Raw genomic sequence first — 6,976 nt, forward strand, 5'->3', positions numbered from 1 at the left:
GAGCGTAAATCTTACTCTCAAGGTTCCCAGGGAGATGGGAAGAGATGGAGCTCTTTCCACTGCTCATGGGCTCAGATCTGAGCCAATTACTCCTTGACCTCCAAATGGGTTGTCCCCTCCTCATTTTATAGCCCAAGTCCTGCTTGTTCAGCTTTAACTGCTGGCACATGCATAGAGGTTTATGCAGTGAACACTTAGTTTCCTACACAAATTATCTGGAGATGTCGATGTTAGTCTGAAGCAAGCTTTGTTGCCTCAAAAGATTTGTTCAGAAAAATAACTGTCACGCCCACCTCGGCCAGCAAGGAAGACGCAACACGGTTGGATTCTTCTCAACAGCCTTTACTGCAGGACACCTTCATTGTTGATACAGGGAGGCAGCGGCAGCCAGCCCTAAGTGTTACAGCTCTAAGTGTTACAGCTCCAAGTGTTACAGTTTTAAATGTTACGGCGCGGAGCGGCAAAGCCGCTCGCCTTATATACACAACAGTATGCTAATATTCTTTCAGGGATTGGTGGGGCACGAGTCACCCCACTGCCATCCCAGCTACTTGTCCTCCAGAGATTGACGTGGCATGAACTTCCATTAGCATAGTACCGCCCCAGCCAGACTGACTTGAGGTGCAAAACCCCACGCATGTGCAGTACTGTTGTTCACCACAGGAGGGCGCCAGATTCACCTCATTATCATACAGCTGCCCTGACAGGGGACAAGCCTGCGCATGCGTGGTAAGTTATTAACATTCGGACTGGGCTGGCTGTGGGCGCCATCTTTACTTCGCCTAGCCGCTCCCTACAAATAACTTTCAAAGGTGATTGGTTTGCATTGCTTGAAAGTGCATCTACCTTGGCATCTGATTTAACCATGCTGCTTAAGACAACACGCCAATTAAAAATATAAAAGTGTATGTAGCGATTCAGAGTAGCCATAGCAAAAATTGTGACCATGGTCTCCAGACGAATGAAGCTCCCCAGTGCCTACATCAGCCTAAATTTTCTGTCCAAAATTCTAGGCTTTTAGAACACAGAACTGGCAGAGACCTTTAGGAGTTCTTGAGTTTAAATCCTCTTGGGAGGAGAGAACTGATTCATGCAAGTTGTCCTCTGATCTCCACAAGCATGCCATCACTTGTACACACGTGCATGAACACACACACACACACACACACACACATACATACACACACATACACACACACTCACACACACACATACACACACACATACACATACATACACACACATAAACACACATACATACACACACACACACACACACACACACACACACACACACACACACGTCTCTGAGATGCCACATGAGGAAGGAAGCACCTGAGTTCTGGCTGTTGCCCGCAGACTGGTACACAGCACATAACATTTCCAATGGGAAGAACACCCAGGACCAACCAGAGGACAGTCGGAGCAGGATCTGGAAGCCCAGGACAGGTACCTTGCAAATGAGTCTGCCTGCATGAGACAGCACATTAGTAGACCAGGTAGCTGACCACACTCAGGGGCCATGCTGGAGGTACTGTGCCTGGATCATTCCTGCTACATCTCCTGCTGCCAGTGCGCCAAGGCTGGCCTGCTACACCATCTACTGCACTTCATGGCCTGACCCTTGATGCAAACACCAAGTAGCACATGATGTTCGTAAACTGTTCTGTTGTCTCCATACACACTCACGTCCTTGACCTGCAGAGAAATACTGCACAACATAGCAACACTGCATGCCTGGATTTCAGCAGAAAAAAGTGTGTGACTCTGCCCCATATGACTTCAGGAGACCAGCACACAAAGCAGAAGCCCCGATGGCCCACAGACATTAAAGGACAAGGAGGAACTGAGCAGCACTTTGGGCTTGCTCTCTGGGTCAGTGGTGTCAGGAAGGCATTGGGTTTAACACTAATTATTCTTTAAGTGGCATGAGCCAAGGACTTCTTCAGCTCATTGTGGACGTTGAGATGTCTATTTCTATTATCTAGGAGAAATAGAAGTTGTGGAGGTTGGACTGGGCAGTAGAATGTGGACAGAAGCCAATGCTACTTGTGCACTTAAGCACGTGGCTAAATTAAACTACTCAAAAGCCAACCAGAAGCTACCGATGATTAAAATTATTTTTAATTTAATCAATTAAGTTAAAATTAGTTTTAATTAAATTAATAACTTAATATAAAATATTTTCAACATCCACATATATAATAAATAAATTCGAATGTAACCATATTTCCTCTGTTAATAGCCCCAGGCAGGTAAGGAAGCCATATAGAGATTTATTTCTCAGCTTATATGAATCATGCTGCTAACCTTGCCACATTGAAATGTTTACTGCCAGTTTTTATCTTAGCAATTGTTTCCCACAGTTTGAATAAGGTTTCTGTAAGATTTCAATAATGTGTCACATACCTTGGGAGGATAATGCTTCCCTAGGAGCCATGAAGTATCTGAAAATAACCTCGGCATTATGTCTGAGAAATATTCTCTCAAGTTTGTAGTCAGGGGAAGTCAAGACACCTCTGAGACAATGTAGGCTATGGCTTTGGTTGCCTCCCAGAATTTGAAGATCAAACTCTATTGCTGAAGACATGACACCCTTTGGACACAGGACTGGGAGGATTTGAGCTCATCCCCAACAAACGACTCTCATTGTCAGAAGGCACCGAGAAAGTGGAGTGTTTGGTCGTCCTATCTAACCGCAAAGCCCAGAAACCACAGCCCTGGCTGGATGGCAACATTTCCACAATGGTGAAATACTGGCACCTTTATCTCTGGTGTCACGGAAGGGTTAATGATCTAAAAGTCTCAGAGGAGCTAGAAAGCTCTGGCTAGGAAAGTCAACAAGCTGTTAACATCTGTGGGCAGTTAGGATCCTGGATGCTCCTGATAACAAGGTCAACAGATCAACCTACGTTGGCATTTACAAGTCCATGATGCAGAGGAACGGATGTACAGATGGAATCTTCCACTGCTGAAGTTTCCTTTCTGCTCTAAAAAACCCTCAAGTCTCCTCCACTCCCCTGGAGGGACCCTATACTGTTCTAGTGAATGACAGCCTGCTTCTGTTGAGGTTGGCGACTTCCTTGTATTCATGTTGCCTCCTTCTGTCCCATCTAACATTTGGTGTTGAAACTGGAGAGGAGTTTAGGGCTCCTGTGACCCCCTCCCCTGGTTGTCGTTTCTCCATCCCCTCCCTTTGCTGACACCCACCCACTGACAGTGTGGTTTCCTTAGCTTCCTACAAGCTGAACAGCTGCCTGTTGCAGGTTGAAACCTATGGGCCTTGGGATTCTTTTTCTACCTAAGATCCACATTCTGGGCGTTACTGGCAAGCCATGTAAACATGGCTCGGGCTCCTTGTAAAACCTGTCCTCCTATCTCTCCAACTCTCCAGAACAGAGTCTCTTGGTTCCTTGTTTCCTAGAGCACATCCACTACTGCATGTTGTTAACTTAAGTCTTGGCCAGTGTCAGGAGGGGCCCCAGACCTAGGCCTTCTCCAGAACTCCTGGGCTTCCTTGGTCTTTGCCACCTGATAGGCTGGGACACGATCTTCTGCAATTCATGCTCGTTCCTCCAGCTGCTGCCTGGACCCAAGGAACAACTTAAGAAATGACTGTATTCTCTTTTTTCCTTGACCTTCTGAGATGGGTTCCAAATTGTCTGTGCTTAAGAACGCTCTTTGGCATGCCTAAAATCAAACCTCAAAACTTCACCCCATACTCTTACATAGTCTCAGTTCATATCTGGCCCCAATATCAAGTATACAACAGCCACACCCAACCTGGACTGAATAATTTCCATTCCCAAATCCTTACCGGCCTAAAGGCAAAATGGGGAATACTGAAATTCCTGCCTCAAATCTTTTACTGCCACTCCCGTTGTTCACTCTGTTCCTTCACTTCTGCATGACAGCTCTAAGTCCCAACCCTACTCCTAAGCCCTCTGCGATGTTATCCTGCAGGCGAGCCTGCACCCTGTCCAACTGTTCTCCCACTTTGCCTATCCGCTGCCCGTGGACAAACCCCTCACCTCTCTGTTTGACACAAAAGGTCCAACTGAGATCTGAGCCCTCTTCCCTCCCACGGTCCCCCCTTAATCCTGCCCAGAACAAAAGGACAGTTCTGGTTCTGGTTCATGTGTTTGCTGATGGTTTTAATTATTCCAGGTGTGGCACAGTAGAACCACTTCTGCTACGGCACCACATGGGAGCTGCTAAGCATCAGGCAATGGCGTCAGGAGCAGAGGACCCCTAAGTACTAAGTGATTTTGACAAACTGCCCTGTGCCTTGGAAGTTCACTGAGCAGCCATGGAGAGATGGGGTTTGCCCCGCTCCCTCCCATCTCAGACTCAAGCATCTCTGTGTCACAGTAACCTGTCTTAGGTCAGGCTGGCCCCTCCTCACTCTGAAACACCCTGAGAGGTAAAGGTGCTGTGCCCTTAAGGACAGTTAACTGGTGAACCTGTTCCAGTGTAAGTTAGTGTTACTTATCTCCTCATACAGAGATGTCGTTAGGAAAACAACTATGGTAAAAGGACGCAAGAGTAAAAGCTAGCCCCTGACTCTGTGTCGGGGAGAAAGTAGATGGACACCATTGACCATCCCCCAACTGTGCTGGTAACATTCCCTGCAGACATTTTGGAATTTACTCTCCACCTGGGAACAAACTTTTGAGTTTTTAAAAGAGTCTTCCTTTCTTTCTCCTTCTGTCTCTCCTGCAACCCTGAGAGAACCTCACACTGTGATTCTGCCAACTCTAACAGCAACATAAGAGCTCCTTTTCCTTGAGCTGAGACCATGATGTTTTTTTCTCCGTCTCTTGTTTTGCTTTCCTGGGCCTCCCTGCCAAGGCCTAGGTACAGTCTTCTGTGTCCACACTAACCCAAAGAAAGTGTCCTTTAATTTTTAAAGAAAGGGCACACAAGTCCACATTTAATCTGTGATTTTTATGGACCCCACAGGGACTTGTGTCCTGATGGGACATGGGTTCACTAGATCATGGGGCTGCACACAACAAAAATGGAGACATATATAAAACTCCCAATCGCGCTAAACTGTATCTCTGTTATACTAGACTAAGGAGGTAACATCAGACAGTAACTAAAGGGGGTTGTGTCATTTTAGTGCTTTGGGACTCAAAGGATAAACTGCCGACAGCAGTACAAGCTGGCACAGTGAGCTACAGCCGGCTGCACTGAGTCTGAAGCCCTGCTCTTGCTGCCTCACTTCTCCAGGCCCATTCTACTCTGAGATAGAACCTGACCCCTGCCCTCAACACCCCTGAGCGCCTCTCCCATGTGTCTGCTTTTGTTTCTGCATGATCTGGAACTAGCAATATATCTCTAGAGAGCCCTGTTAGATTTCCTTTTCACAATGAAAAATAAAGAAAACAATCTCAGCAAATAATAACCTTCAAAATCTTGGTTTTTAAATGTATCTTATGTGTGATCCTGTTTATATAGACTGAGTACATGCGATTATGGTTTGCACACCATGTACTTAGCACCAAATTGACTTATGAGTAAGTGCTCACATAAACTGACGTTGTCAGCTTGGCTAACTTCATCTTATTCCTGCTAAAACTAAAATTTTTAGAAACAAAATAATCGATAAGCACATGCACACACTTGCACACGTGCACGCACACACACACACACACACAAACGAACACACACACACACAAATATAATTAAAAACTATGAGCACATGAGTTAAACAAAGAGAGATGGGTGATGAGTCTGAACCTTTCTTTGGGACAATTAACATGAGTTTTCAAATTTATTTATTTTATGTATATATACTTTTAAAGGGGGAATAAGAGGAGGGAGCTCTATCTGTATGATTATCTGAGTATAAAAAGCCCTCACACACACTGAATAAGACCTTTTCAGTGGGTGGAATAGGCTTGATTCTTTGGCACAGAAAAGGCCATTCTGAACAGGACACTGATACCACGGGCATGGAGACCTCATCAAGGTGAAAAACTTCTCACGGGAAAGGACAGCATCATTTAGGCAAACCAGCAGCCTACAACGTGGGAAAGAGGGTTAATAGCTAGGCTATGTAAAAAATGAAACTACCTAAACACGAAGAAACAAAACTCAACTAAAATGTGAGATGCAGAATTAAGCAGAGAATTCTCAAAAGAGGAGGCAGGAGTGTGCGGGAAGCACAATGGGCGGTTATTCATCTGCTAAGAAAAGTGAAGTTAAATGAGGATTAAACTGTGAGGGAGCTAGGAGAGCAGGGTAGAGCAGGAGGTAATGTGGAGAGTACAGTGCTGTTTAATCTGGGAGAAGGGGTTTACAAGTAAAAACACCGTGTGAGGCCTTTGAATTAATTAAGAGGGAGGATATTTATCAGCTTTCTATTTAAAGTGTATGTTAAAGCAGTAAAAGAGGCAGGAGTGGTGGGCCCTCAGGAGGCAGAGGCAAGTGGGTCTCTGTAAGCCAGCCTGGTCTACAGAGAGAATTCCAGGGCCTCCCAGAGAAAGTCTGTCTTGAAAGACCAAGGGCAGAGACAGAAAAAGAAAAAAGATCATGCAATCCAAACATGCCATTCCTATTCATGGTAAATGTTTTATAATCTTTTGGGGTGTATGTCTGTGCGTGTGTGTTTGTGTGTGTGTGTGTGTTTGAGAGAGACAGAGACGGAAACAAAGAGACAGAGACAGACAGACAAGCAGGCATGCGCGCACGCACACACAGAGAGAGAGACAGAGAGAAAGGGAGAGAGGGAGTGAGGGAGGGAGGGAGGGAGAGAGAGAAAGAGAGAGAGAAAGAAAGAGAGAGACAGACAGAGACAAAGAGAGAGACAGAGAGAGACAGAGAGAGACAGAGAGAGACAGAGACAGAGAGAGTGCTGACAGGGAATTAAAGCCAGGACATCCTTCTAACATGCTGGACAAGCACTCTATCCTGTGCAGCATCCTCTGCAGTTCTCTCTTTCCTTTAATGTTAAAACAGTGTTGGTAAA

Source organism: Rattus norvegicus, chromosome 9 (assembly GCF_036323735.1).
Source record: "Rattus norvegicus strain BN/NHsdMcwi chromosome 9, GRCr8, whole genome shotgun sequence".
NCBI lineage: Eukaryota > Metazoa > Chordata > Mammalia > Rodentia > Muridae > Rattus > Rattus norvegicus.